At 50.1% G+C, this 13,694-nt stretch overlaps 1 protein-coding gene across 4 annotated transcripts in view; it reads left to right on the plus strand.

Annotated features, from left to right (window-relative positions):
• The window catches only part of AUTS2 (activator of transcription and developmental regulator AUTS2), a 1,111,391-nt gene that overhangs the window by 797,538 nt on the left and 300,159 nt on the right, over window positions 1-13,694 (plus strand). The gene's annotated exons all lie outside the window — the stretch shown is intronic.

Here is a 13,694-nt window from a genome sequence, read left to right on the forward strand (position 1 = left end):
CCTCGCCCCCTTTCTTATGCTACAAGAGACCTGGACCATCTCTTGTCTGTTCACCTCCAAACCCCACTAACTTCTAAAAATCCAAACCTGCCAGTTGCTCAATAAATATTAAATAAATACAGTTTGGGTTCAATGACAAGTCAGATGTACAAGATCTGAAATGTGAGTTTTTAAGTTTCACCCAGGAAGCAGTTGTCCCAGGTGAGAAGGGAAATCTACAAGTTGTATGTCTTGACTCTTACATGTGAGTGGCAAAATCAGCGTAGGGGCCACCGTGAGTAATCAGGGATGCAGGCTTTACCAATGAGCAGACTAAGCCCAAACTATATTTGCTCAAGGAACTCAGACTCCTTTTAGTGCATATCGGTGTGTAAACCTTTAATATCTTATTAAACCATAGGCTCCCGGCAGGCAACCCACACCCAGCATATGCTTGGTACTTAGTAGGTGCCCTGTAAATATTAGTGTTCTACCTGAAGTTGCTCTGTTGATTCTTGAAGTGCCAGAAAGGGAAAGAGGCTGGTCACGGTTCCCCGGGCAGCAGGGGAAAGCGCTGGGCGGGGAACAGAGGCTCGTTTCTGAGCTTTTGGTCCAGAGTCTCCCACATCTCATGTGGTCCCTCCAGACTTTTCTTCCTGTGACCAGCACATAGTAGAGAGGACCGTGATATCAACACGGCTCCTGAGCTGCACCCCACAAAGCTGTTCCACTCTGTGCTGTCATCTGCCACCTCAAGAACCCCTTGTCCATCCCCAGACGCTGACTCTCACCTTCGCAGAGGATCTCGGGGTCCGTCAAGGCCACAGGGTGTCTCCTTTTCTAGCAGCAAGTGCTGCATGGGGTGTTCCTGCAGCCCGAATGGTAGTAAGTATCTGAAGCAGCCATGTCCGTGTTAAAGATTATGTATTTGCCACTAAGGGGAGAATATAGTGTTTATCGGCTGGAGTGCGTGCTGGCTGAGCTGATCACGGCACAGCACTCTGTCAGCCAATGATTTGTCCTGTCCTTTATCATCTGTGTCACTCAGCAGTGTGCCGGTGAAGGGAACGGATCGCCCCTTCCCTTTTTTTGTACCCATTTCGTGTAGAAAATTTGTATTTACTTTGGGAGTGTAATTTGTTCCTCATGGATAATGTGACCCTGAGCGGAGCTGGATCATGGGTTAGTTGAAGTGATATTTTCCGCTAATGGTAGTCGTACATCATTGCTGTCAGCTCGGGTTAGGAGGCAAGCACATTACAGCTCCATTTTACCTCTGCAGGCATCTGGGATTATTTGCCATAACCGAGTATGACATGACCGCACTACAGAGTGCATTAAAATTTTACTGGCTTCTCAGGCAAGTTCCCCGGCTCCAGTGTGCGCTTCAGGCAGGCGTCTGATGGGGAGCCCAAGGGCCCTGACTTCCTGCACAGAGGTGCTGCAGGGGGTGGCCGAAGCAGGGGCTGTTCTCCTCTGGCTCTAAGAAGCCAGGGGAAGAATTTATGGGGAGCCAGCCTGCAGGTGTGTGTGTCTCTGGACATCCCAGACTGGCGGGTGACTGGCTGCCTTGTGCATATCAGAGTACTCTCTGTCCTTGATGCTTAACCCTTAGAGGTAGATGGGGGCAGTAGCTCCTTCTCCAAGGAGAGCCGGGGTAAGCCCGAGTCCCTGCCAAGCCTTGGGCTGATTTTCGTTGTTCTTGTCTGCCTGTGGTCAGACAAAAGGAGGGAAGCGTGGGTCCTCAGTCTGGCAGAATCCGTGTTCATCCATGCAGCTGGACTGAGCCTGCTGGTCTCATAAACCCACTTAGAAATGTTTGCCAGGGTAGCACATGAATTATCTCATATGAGATTCACAATAACCCAATGAAGTATGGGCATGACTACCCCCCTTCTTATTTATAAGGAAACCGAGGTTCAAAAAGGTTAAGTAACTCACCTAACGTCCCGATGATGGCAGAGATAGGATTCCTACCTAACCTTTTATGTAGCTCTCCCTGACTTCACATCCTGTAGTGTTCATGCTACCACATAGAGATAACAACAACTACTATTTTTGTAGTGTTTATTTATTTATTGAGAGCGAGCGAGAATGTGAGTGGGGAGGGGCAGAGAGAGAGAGGGAGAGAGAACCCCAAGCAGGCTCCATGCTGTTAGTGCAGATCCCAGTTGGGGCTCAAACCCACGAGCTGTGAGATCATGACCTGAGCCAAAATCAAGGGTCGGACGCTGAATCGACTAAGCCACCCAGGCACCCCTAACAACTACTATGTAAATAGTGTTTGTTTACTCTTTACATATTTCGACTTGTTTAACCCACACTGTAACCCTAACAGGTAGGTGCTAATATTATCCCCAGTTTACAGAGGAAGAGGCTGAGTCACAGAGAGCTTAGGTCACATGCCCAGAGCCCCACACTGGCTAGTGGCAGAGCCCGGTTTCAAACCCAGGTTTTCTTGGCTTCTGAGGCAGCACTCTTAGCCAGTAAGCTGCCCCCCTCGTTCACTGCCATGTTCCAACAAGCCTAAGGACTGGTAGGAAAAGGCCATGGAGAATAGTAACATGTTAGAAACAAAAGGAAATGTTCAAAGAGTATTTTATCACTTTCAATTGTAATTCTAACATCCAACAAAATATTGGTCAAAAAAGATGCTCTGTGATGAGCTTTAATTAGTAAGAAGTCCCATTTGCAGTTAGCTCACTACTTGCATGCAAATGGTGCTTCTAAGGTGCTTGAAAGGCATTGATTTTGTTAGGTTAAGGGTGAGTTGGCACTCTGGCAAAATGCTTCATTATTTCGTATTGCTTAGCATCCTTTTTTTTTTTTTTAAACTCTTATTGGAAAGGCTATAATAAGCACATGTTGAATCATGTTCCTTCGTGGGACAATTTAAATCGTCCCAATAATACAGGTCAGGGCCTATTCTGTCAGAGTGAAATCATCGCAAATTCCATACCCACGGATCCCGAGTGCCAGGCCCTTGAATGATGACGTGTGCCTACAATGAGGACATTACCTTTTGTTCTGCCACAGGACCTCTCTCCACCTCTGTAGCCCCGTCGTCTCCGTCTCCGCCAAGCTTAGATGCTACATGAACAGGGCACACAGCACTTCCCTTTGGCTTTGCATGTGGCAGTGTCATAAATCCATGAAAGTCTTCGATACACCGCACGTAAAATGAGTTCTACCTGTGTCCTCAGGGCAGCTGTGTAAATGCTGCATCAGAAGAGCCCTAGACAGCCATGGCTTTGCTCATTGAGAAATTTGAAATTAAGTTAGCACACAATGGATTATGCTCCCTGGCCTCACTCTCCTCCTTGGGCTCCCAAGAACACACATTGATCTTCCCCATGAGATTGCAGTAGGTCTAGGGGACTGACCTGATTTTCTCCTCTGGCTTAGATCCAATCGCTCAAGTAGTAAAGGACAAAAACAAAAATATTGATCCAGGCATTGAAAAGTAATTATCCCTCTCACATGGTCTATTTGGAATGCAGCAATAATTTTAACTAACGTATTCCTCAGAGACAGCATGGCAACGTGTGTGGATCATTTATTTAAGTAGAGCCACACTTCGAGTCTCACCCCAACCTGAACTTAGAATGATGCACAGGTAGGTCCACTTTAAGATTAGACGTTGGAAAAAAATTCAGCATTTACCAACAAATCAATTACAGAGCAATTATTCATTGTTATAAAGGAATTCGTCCACCTTTTGTAGCTAGATAAAAAACGTGATCTCCACATCCTTAAATACATACTTAGAGCAGAAGTCCTACAAGAGTCCTTTGAAGCCTTTGGGTCATTTTAAAGCTCTTAAGTTTTAACAGCTCTGGCTGTATTTATGTTAGCGGGGTTTAGTGTTGTTTTGCTTTTTAAGGTTCTTTTTCTGCTTCCAATAACAAATTAAATTCAAATAACAAATAAGGAAACATACGCTTTTGGAATTCAAGTGTTGTAATAACTAAACCATCAGAAGGGCAGAGATACAGACTGTACTTAGGAGCACAAACCAGAGAATTCAGTGCCCTCCGTGTCTTGTCTCTGCTTCTTTTTGCCTATTTCATTTTGATTGTTTCTGAGACCTGGTTTCTCCTATTGGTAGAAATCACGACCCATCCTCCGGAACATTACACCTTCAGCTTCAGCCAGCGGAAGAAACACTTTTCCACCGTAGTCGTTAAAATCTGATGAAAGGACTCTGATTTGCTCAGGCTGGGTTAGGTTTTAAGTCCTCTTCTCCAGAAAGGACTATGGAAAGACTGGGCCATGTTGTCCAAAAGTGCTATTCTGGAGGTAACCTGTATGGTGTCGGAGCGGGCACAGGGCCCGGAAAGGTGAGAGTTGTACAGACAACAACGTGTCTACGAAGCATAACCTCACCTTCCTGCCATGTGTGAGTCAGGCGCTCAAAGGCACTTCTTGCCAGCTGTTCCAGCTGCCTCGATCATCAAAGGTTAGCACTTTATAGTGGTCACGGGGTCTCCGATACGACCACACGTTACAGTTGTATAAAATAGTTGCCTACATTTTCACAGAATCATCGTAAATGCACTCACGGATTAGTTCTATCTTGCTTAAGCAATTAAAAGTTATAGAAAGGCACAGGAATGCACAGAGTGAGGGAGGGTTCATGCGTACAGGTATTCAGAATAGCACAGAATTTATTAATACTTTTAATATAGTGGATGATGAGTTAATCCCCAAGTATAAGACAGCCACCTTGAAGAGAGACACGAGGATCCAAAGTCATCAGGGTTAGTAAATCACTTGTCTGGGGAACCAGATATAACTTACTTGTCCAAAGGAATCGTGTCCCACACAGTACTTCTCTAACTATCACAGGTGACCTTGCTCAGATGGTTTTCCGGGGACTAGAAGTTAATAAGCTCAGTCGTAGCCACTTTCACCTCCTGGTGAAACTTTAACCCCTCACTGAGTGCTGAGGCAAACACCATCCTGGGAACCAGGGATGGAAAGATGACAAAGATAGAACAGCTCTTGAGAGAGATAAGATCTAATTGCAAAGAAAGCTAAGGTACCTCGATGAATTATAAGGTCTCCCATAGCGCATGCTGTGGATGGCATGGTGTCGGAATCAAACCACCGAACCATGCTGCCTAGGAGGATGGGCGCTGGAGTTAGATCTTACTGAAACACGTGGATGTGGGTGACTGCTAGGGAGCAAGGGTGGTGAAGATCACAGGCCAACGGGATCTTGTTTGCAGAAGGCAAGGAGCTGTGAAAGGCTCAGCATATGGAGAGGAGCGTGAGGGCTTCCGTTTCCGTAGAACGAGGTTGGTGGTGGGGGTGTGGATGTGACTGTAATGTGTGCTGGTGTTAAATAATATAGCTCCATAGAGACAAGCCTGGATGGCAAGCTGAGGGTTTGGACTTGATCCAGGCAGGAGCCACGGAGTACTTCTTGTAGATGAAGGACACATCAGATGTGACTTTCTAGAAGAGAATTCTGGCGGTGGTGTGAAGGATGGGAGGCAGACTTCAGCCAGATGACAAAATGGAGGTGACGGGGATCTCAACCAAAGTAATGAGAAAGGCAGGATTTAGATCTGGGGACCTTTCTGGAAGCGGAACGAACGTGGTTTGGTGACCACTGGCATGTGGGGGTTCAGAGAGCAGTCACAGATGACCGGTTTCAAGGACGTCTGGGTGGGGATTGGTGCTGCCGTCAGTTGGACACCAAGAGTAAGGGATACAGGAAATGTAAGGTCACGGGGGCCCACAGGACCCTCCGCTGGGGGAAGTCAGGAGACTGACGGAGCAGGAACTCTCGGAACTGTAGGTCAGCATCTGGGAGGCCAGCGGCCAGCGGAGCAGTGGAGACATTTGGAACTGTGGGTGTGAGCGGGAGCCCAGGCAGAACGCGGAGATTTCGTCTGCATGTAACGGAGGAATAAACGTACATGGTGATTGTAGCCATTAAGGACACGATAACCATACGTTAATCATAGCACCTGATATTTACGTAGCCTTTTTAAAAATGACATCCAGAATGACTTCCTTTATTTTTCGTTGCGGCAGAATACCCGTGACAAACTGCACCACCTTAAGCACGTTCCAGTGTGCGTTTCGGTAGCGTGAAGGGTGTCCACGTAACTGTTGTGCAGCCTGGGTAGCCTTTTATCTAAACGTGTTAAAGCGCCATACCCGTAGCTCACTTGAACGGAACCAGAGCAGAATCAGCCCAGGGGGCTCAGCTTCCACGCCGCTGGTCTGTGGCTGAGAGGGAGCTGATTCACCTTCCCTGAACATGAAGATTCAGCAGCCCTAAGCACCAGTGGGGTTCACAGCTGTCTCCACTGGGGCAGCTCCCCAGGGCCCGGCCGGCCGGGGCCTGTCATAACTGGAAGGGCCCTCGGAGACTAGGGGTCCAGCCCCCTTGCTTGCTGCGGACAAGGACGGAGGAACAAAGCAGGGCCGCTGGTGGAACAGGCAGCCATCTGCTTCGGGAGGGTTTAGGGGTTCGGTCTACGAGCAGGAAGTGAGGTCGGGGGCTGCTTCCATTGGCTCGAAAGTAAGGAAGGGAAGAGGGATACAAGCAGAACTGTGTCCGCCACATTCAGCTCCCTCAGAAACCAGAGAGGGGATGGCACAGAGAGAGGAGAGCTGCATTTCCCATTCTTCTCCTCGTTCCTCTCCTTGAAAGTGAAATGGTCGGCCTCCAAAAGCCCAGCCAGACCCCAGACCAGACCTGCTGGGAACCTGCTCTCCCGATGTCTCCTGTAAGTGCGCTCAGAGTTGCCCTGCAAAGGCGAAGCTGTCCCCTGGGGAGCCGAGTACGGGGCGGGCTCCCGAGTTCAGGACTCCGGGCACTAACACACTGAGCCACCTTGACTTTCCAGACCAGGAAAGTCTGTTTCAAACAGGCTGGTCACAGCTTATCTGGCAGGAACTCAGACTCCCGGGCGCCCACCTGAGGTAGCAGTTGCCCCACACCTACGTTAATCCAACGTTAACGTAATCCTTTAAGAAAGCATGTGGTGTTTGCAGGGGGTTTTTTTGTTGTTGCTTTTTTTTTTTCTTTGTAAATAATTTTAGACTTACAGAAAACAGCCCAGGAGGCTCCCATATACCTGTCACTCAGCTTTCCTTGATGTTACATCTGGTAAAGCCATACTACAAGTATCTAAACCGGGAAATTAACCTTCATATTCTACTGTTAGCTACACCTACAGACCTTATTCAAATTTTACCCATTTCCCCAGTTATGTCCTTTATTCCAGAATCCAAGGAGGTTGTTTTGTGGATTGTCCATCCTTCAGTTTGGGTTTGTCTCATGTTCTCTCTTGGTTAGATTGAGGTTATACAGTTTTGGCAGGAAGACCACAGAAGTGGCGGACCCTTCTCAGGGCATCCCGTCAAGGGGCATGTGAGGTCTCCCTGCTGGTGATGGCAACTTGGGTCACTCAGTTAAGGTGATAGACATCGCCAGCCTTCACGCTTAAAAGGTACTGGTTTTTCCCTTTCAAATTAATAAGGATCTTCGGAGATACTTGGAGACTATACAAAATATGTTTCACATCGTATTTTTACCCACTAATTGTAGTGTTCATCAATGGTTTTTGGTCTCAGTAGATATATTCTGGTCTTTGCCTAATGGTAAGACATGTGCTGTTAACCTGGCCAAGGCATTCTGTATCTGGCTGAGCTATTCACGGTAGCTAGCCACTTGTAGAAAGCGCGAGAACTGTGCAGTCTGACAGGCCAAGCCACAGCTCCACGGGGTTTGGTCATAAGGTGCCCTGTGGATGTCAGACACAGGAGGTCACTAAGCTTGGGGTATGAGACGTCTAGAAAGGTAAGGTGTGCGACCACATTCCAGCTGTATCCAGATAGTGTTGTGTGACTGTGACCATGACCTTGGGCAGTTTACCTAATGCTTCTGAGCTGCTGCTGGGTTTTTTGTTTGTTTTTTAATCTGGATACAGAACATGTAGCACAATTATAGGACCCACATTAAATACTCAGTAAATTTTAGATTTTAGTCCCCTCCACATTGTTACCCCTCCTGGTCCCCTACCCCTGCTTCCTAACCTTCACCCCCACCCCCCAAAAAATCCTAACACACATAAGCTGATTAATCCACTACAACCAAGTCAGCTTTCTAGGAGCAGACTTCTTGGGAAATAAGACCCAAAATAGATATGTCTTGAAGAGGTAGAAGAGAATCAGAGAGAAAGGAAGTCATGGCCATGTCATTGGGCAGTGAAATCTGGGCAGGAAGGCCCTGCGGAGAGAGAGTGGCAGGAAATCACTAAGCTTTGAAGGAACGGCGACACCCAGAAGAGCAAAGACGCGCTTTATCATCTCTAAGTAGATTTCACCCAAGTTCCCTCTCCACCGAAGCTCTGGTTTTCCTTCTGAGGAGGCTTTTCTATTAATTTCTATTGAATTTACTCCTATTATGTGATGTGAGATTTTTTAAAAATCCCTTTCCCAACCTCCTGGGCCCTTCTCTCCCCACCCCCAACCCCCATCCCCAGCTCTCTGTCTGGAACTCCCAACCCCAGAAGATGTTGTTTACACTGTTGCTAAGGCAGAGCTCCACGTGCGATACGTACCAAAGAGGTGCGGCTTCCACGGGTCCCACCAAGTGTTCGCAGAGTGGCCTGGGCGCTTCAAGATGGAAGGGCACTGAGGACCCTGCCTGGCGGGGTGGCCGCCGTCAGTGAATACTGCATCTATTCACTGCATGGAGTGAGGATGGGGATTTTAACGGTAGGGGTGCTCTCTAAAGATGGCAACAACAAGGTGGGGGAGACTGGTGTCGGAGAGACTTCCCAGCACTCGTGGGGATCCCCAGAAAACACACTTTCTAGGAAATACCTGTTATGGTCAGAAATGGAGCGGTACCTCTATTGGTCTCATTTAAGTTTTATTTTCTGAGTATGACAGACACCCAGAACTCAGGAGGTGGTCGGCTGCAGTAACAGAATGCCCGACGGTGGCTTGGGCACTGTGTTACTTCCCTGTGGCTGCTGTAGCTTTAAGACAACAGAAATTTATTCTCTCACGGCTCTGGTGGCTGGAAGTTCAGCATCATTTGCCCTGGGCCATACTTAACTCCCTCCAATCCATTCCTTGCCTCTTCCAGCTTCTCGTGGCTGCTGGCATTTCTCTGCTGGTGGCCACATCGCTCTAGACTCTGCCTCTGTCTTCACATAGCTTTCTCCTTTTATGTGTTCTGATCTCCCTCTGCCTCTCTCTTGCGAGGATAGTTGTGATAGCATCTAGAGCCCACCCAGATACTCTCTTCATTGCAGGATCTTTAATTGCAGGGTGACCTCAGCAAAGACCCTTGTTCCTTACAAGGTAATATTCAAGGTCCTTGCAAAACACACAGAAGGCAGACAAGAAGGAGGTAGATGGTCAAGTCCATCCCTAGGTGCATGATAAAGCAAAGAAGGCCTAGATTTCCATGATCAGTCGTGATTGTCCCTGGGATCTGGCATTGTGCCATCATAGAGTTCTGTTAGCAATAAAGACATGGAGGGAGTGGCTTCTGGGGAGACAAAGAACACTGACCGCCACAAGGGATGTGGGTCTCCAGACCTTCTGATGTGGACAGATTGTAGCAATGTCTGGATGGGTGTCCTCTCTTGCTTTGTGAAGGTGGCACTGTTTTCGGACTCTCAGCCCATCTCTGGGATCCAGTGATGAGGAAAGTAGGCTTAAGGCTTGGTCTTGGACTCCAAAGGCCTGGAATCCAGAACCAACTGCTGATGTGACTTAACTCACCACGGAACCTTCCAGAATCTCAGTAAGAATTCTTACCTCTCAGGGCCCTGGTGACGAGATGCAGTCCATCAGAGCTACTGAGATGGTGGTTATTACTGTAAGTGGAGCCCCCCCCGCCTCACAACTTAGACCAGCTTTTTGGGAGCTTTGTCCTCTTGCTGGTCCCTCCCTCCTCCATCCGCCATCCCCACCACACAGACTCTCATGCACTTTCTACTCCTCTGTGGTTGTCTTTTGTTTACCTTTGTTTGTGACTTCTGACTAGCGAGGCACCTTCGGTGCTGATGTTGCGACTGCTCTCGTTACGTCCCCGGGGCTCATTTCAGTAGAGACTGGAGAGAACTGTGTGAGTCCTGGGCGATAGTAAGAGTCCTGTCATATTCTGAACTCTAGGGAGTGGTGGGGAAGCTCCTAAACTGGCAGCTTTATTTCCACTCATGCCCGTGGTTGGGCCGGAGCCACCCCATCCCTGGTGGCCTTGATCTGGGTCGTGGCAGGTGGTGATGGTAAGGACTGAAGCAGGGAGAGAGGAGATGCTCACAGCAGCTGTGCCTGGGCCTGGCTCATTCATCTGATGAGATTGCTGGCAAGCCTCAGACGGCCACCTGCAGAGCAGAGGGAGGGACGTAACACCCGGTCAGGTGTCTAGATAGGAGCGTGGGACTCCTCAGCAGCCGAGTGTGGAGGGAGGATCCCCACCTGACTGCACCCCACAGCCACCCACGGTGCTGTGCGTAGAGAGACACTTGGCGCAAGCCTGGCGACTCCGGTGGGGAAGTTTCCAAGTGAGAAGTCTCCAGGTGAAGTGCAGGAATCTGTATTTCCAGAAGCGCCCCTAAAGCTTCTGATGCGTAGCAGAGACACAGTTTATAAGAAAGCACCGTGAGCTCAGGGTCAGGAAAACCTAGTTCGGGTGACACCTTAACCACCTTCTAGCTGTGTGAGCTTTGTCAGTCACCTTATCCCCTCTTAACTTCAGCCCTTCGATTGAAAGCTGGCGCAGTACTAACCCCTGCCTCGCAGCGTTGCTGAGGGTGTTGAGGATGGAGTGAGACACGCACACCACCGGTGCTGTAACCAAAAGTGAGTTTCCTTCCCCTCTCGGCACAGAAAGCCAGCGGTCAGACGGGCTCGTGTGCTTCAGCTCCAGGGCCCCCGGCCACCCACCACCAAGTCCATCCCCAGAGCCCCCGGCCAAATTGTTGTTTTAACTAACAGTCATTCCCAAAAGCTTTTACTCTTATTCTGGTTAAAGAGAACTCTTCGTTGAAGAGAGTTTCCCTCTCGTCCTTGACAAATCATTGGAAATTCTTTGGGTGCTCACTGCGATAACATCTATCCAAATGAACATGTTGGATGTTAGCGTGAGTGTCCCGTGCGATTTGGGAGAAATTCTATTGTCGTTTAGCATTAATTAATGCCCACCGACTGTAAAGTGTTCAGAGATAGCAGCATCAGCCACATTTGCAAAGCAGAGAGAAGTGAGAAGGACAGGGACAGCAGGCAGGGCTGAGTTGTGACCGGAGGTGATGGCCGGACAACCCCTGTGTCTCCGCCCACAGGTGCTCAGAACACACAGCCTGACCCTCGCGCTGAGCAGCCCGCCCCGCCGGGCTCCCAGCGCCCCTTCCCCAGGCTCTCCTGCCCCCTCGGTAACCTCTCTCTGCAGCCGCAGCTGCCCTGGATGTCGATTTTTAACCTGGTTTCACCTGGCTGCACGGGGCAGCTGGTGGGCCCTGGAGCGTGAAGTGGGATTTGCTTAGGGCCCTGCAGCCGGGCTCCCCCTGCGGTGTCTCCCTGCGGCCCGCCTTTGGGACACAGGCTGCCAGAGAGGCCTTGAAGGTAGAGTCCGAGAAGTCCTCTGTGCACCCCATCCGACCCCACCCCACCCCCGGCAGGTGGTAAGTCAGGTCTGTTTATTAACGTCCCCTGTTCTGTTAAATGCCTCTTCCAGAAAGGACTGTACCTGTGCACTGACAGCAGGGGCGAGGGGTGAGCGGTGCAGCTTCGGGGGACGAGGCGACAGCCACACTCTCCCTCTATTCCAGGCAGCACAGCTGGGGGCCGCATCTCAGCCCACCAGCTGTGTGACCTGGGCCTCGGTGTTCTCATCTAGAAAAGGGGGTCATTTGACCCACCTAATGGCATCCTTTTATTAAGTGCCAGGAAGTGCTAGGTGCCGCGTGTGGTGCTGAGTAGCTTAGCATCTTCGTGAGAGTGTCAGAAAATCACCGATGACTCTCATGTCTCTGACCTCTCTGTGTTCACACCTCGGCCATGTGCTGTCCCCCGGCGGGGAGGCAGGAGCAGCCTTTCAGGCCAGGGGAGGGGCCGCCCCGAGCACACCAGGGAGCCCAGGCACAAAACCACGCAGACGCAGGTTTGACGTCTTCTGTCCGCATCCTAGTACGAGTAAAACGCAGCACACCTACATCTCCTTCCTCCTGGGGAGGAAAAGGCATTGGGCATCTAGATTCTTCTGCTGTGTGGAGGGACCCGCCATGGCGGTAGGGTGACACGCGGACTGTCTGATAGGGACAAGTCACAGAAGAGGCAGAGATGTCATTTTAAAAGACTCAGATTATGCTGAGTTCAGCATGAATATGCTGAACTCAGATTTTCCTGAATGCAGTTTAATCTTTCTCTGCTGATTAAAAGGCCCTTCAGAATCTTCGCGGCTGTTCGTTGAACAGTGGTTTTGTCACTTACATCCTAGGGGCGGAGGAGCGGTGGTGAGCAGAGAGCATTGCTAGGACGCCCTCCGGACGTGCCTTGTCCGCCTCTCGGTTTCCAAGGTCCCTCAGACCACGCTCCTCACGTCCCCGAGAGGGTTCGAGGGGCCTACAAAAGGCCGAGTGCCAAGCCTGCCCACGTCCAGATGCCCCCTTGCCCCCTTGCAGGGCTTCTGCTTTGCCAACACGAGCCCTCGAGCCCGCTGCTCACCCCGGGCTCGGCCCCTCCCAAGGCCGCCCTCCTTTCAGAACCGGGGCCGGGGGCGCCGGGGGCGCAGGGGCCGCGGCACCGCCCCGTGTGGCCCACACCATCGCTCCAGGTCGCACCGAGATGCTTTCCGCTGCCTCGTATAATTTAACCTGCCCACGCTGCTAAACTTCTCTATTACACGTTGCTGTCAGGATGTCAGAAGAAATGATAAGCCTCCTTGAAGCAGCGGCCTCTGTTACATGCTAAGAACGCTGTGCCGGGCCTCCCCAGCCCCCACTCCTGCTGCCGCATTTTTGTGATTTTTAGCATGGTCTCTCAAGTATAAAGAAATACCCTACTTCTTGACCCCGGCCTCCTGTTAGCTGATAGATGAAATCTTTTCTTAAGCTGACTCCCTTGTCTATTATGTTTTCAAAATTCAAGGTTTCTCTTCACATTCCTGGACGGCTGCCAAGTGGCCGGGCTTTGTGAGTAGGTGAATTGGTCCTCTCTTGTGCTCCTTAAACAGGAAGTCATTGTTTTTTAGGGTGAGACTTTGTTGATGTTTCCCGGCAGCTGGTGGCAATTTATTCCTCTGCCCCTTTTGGAAATTTCTCCTCAGGGACTGTACCTTAGGAATAAACCCTGTCACGAGCAAGCCATTGCCTTGCTTTGTGGGTGCCGGGTTTTCCCGCCATACCGTGTCCCCGGAATTGATTGTGCAGCTTCTCGTGTCTTGTGCTTCCGTATCTGCCTCCAGAGCGGCCTGCCGAGGGGAAATAGCTCAGAGATACTCATCTCTGCAGAGGAGAGCCTTTAGAGATCTTGTAAAGATCACACAAGAAGCAGCCCAGGAAGATGCGGCCGCCTGTCCCTCTCTACTGCTCCTGCCAACATGGACTCGTGAGAAACAGCTAAGGAGTGGCTGCGTGTTTCAGTCAGTTAAGGCTCAGTCGGTTAAGCGTCTGACTCCTGATTATCAGCTCAGGTCGTGATCTCGCGATTGTGAGATCGAGCCCCGCGTCGGACTC

Source organism: Panthera leo, chromosome E3 (assembly GCF_018350215.1).
Source record: "Panthera leo isolate Ple1 chromosome E3, P.leo_Ple1_pat1.1, whole genome shotgun sequence".
Classification (NCBI taxonomy): domain Eukaryota; kingdom Metazoa; phylum Chordata; class Mammalia; order Carnivora; family Felidae; genus Panthera; species Panthera leo.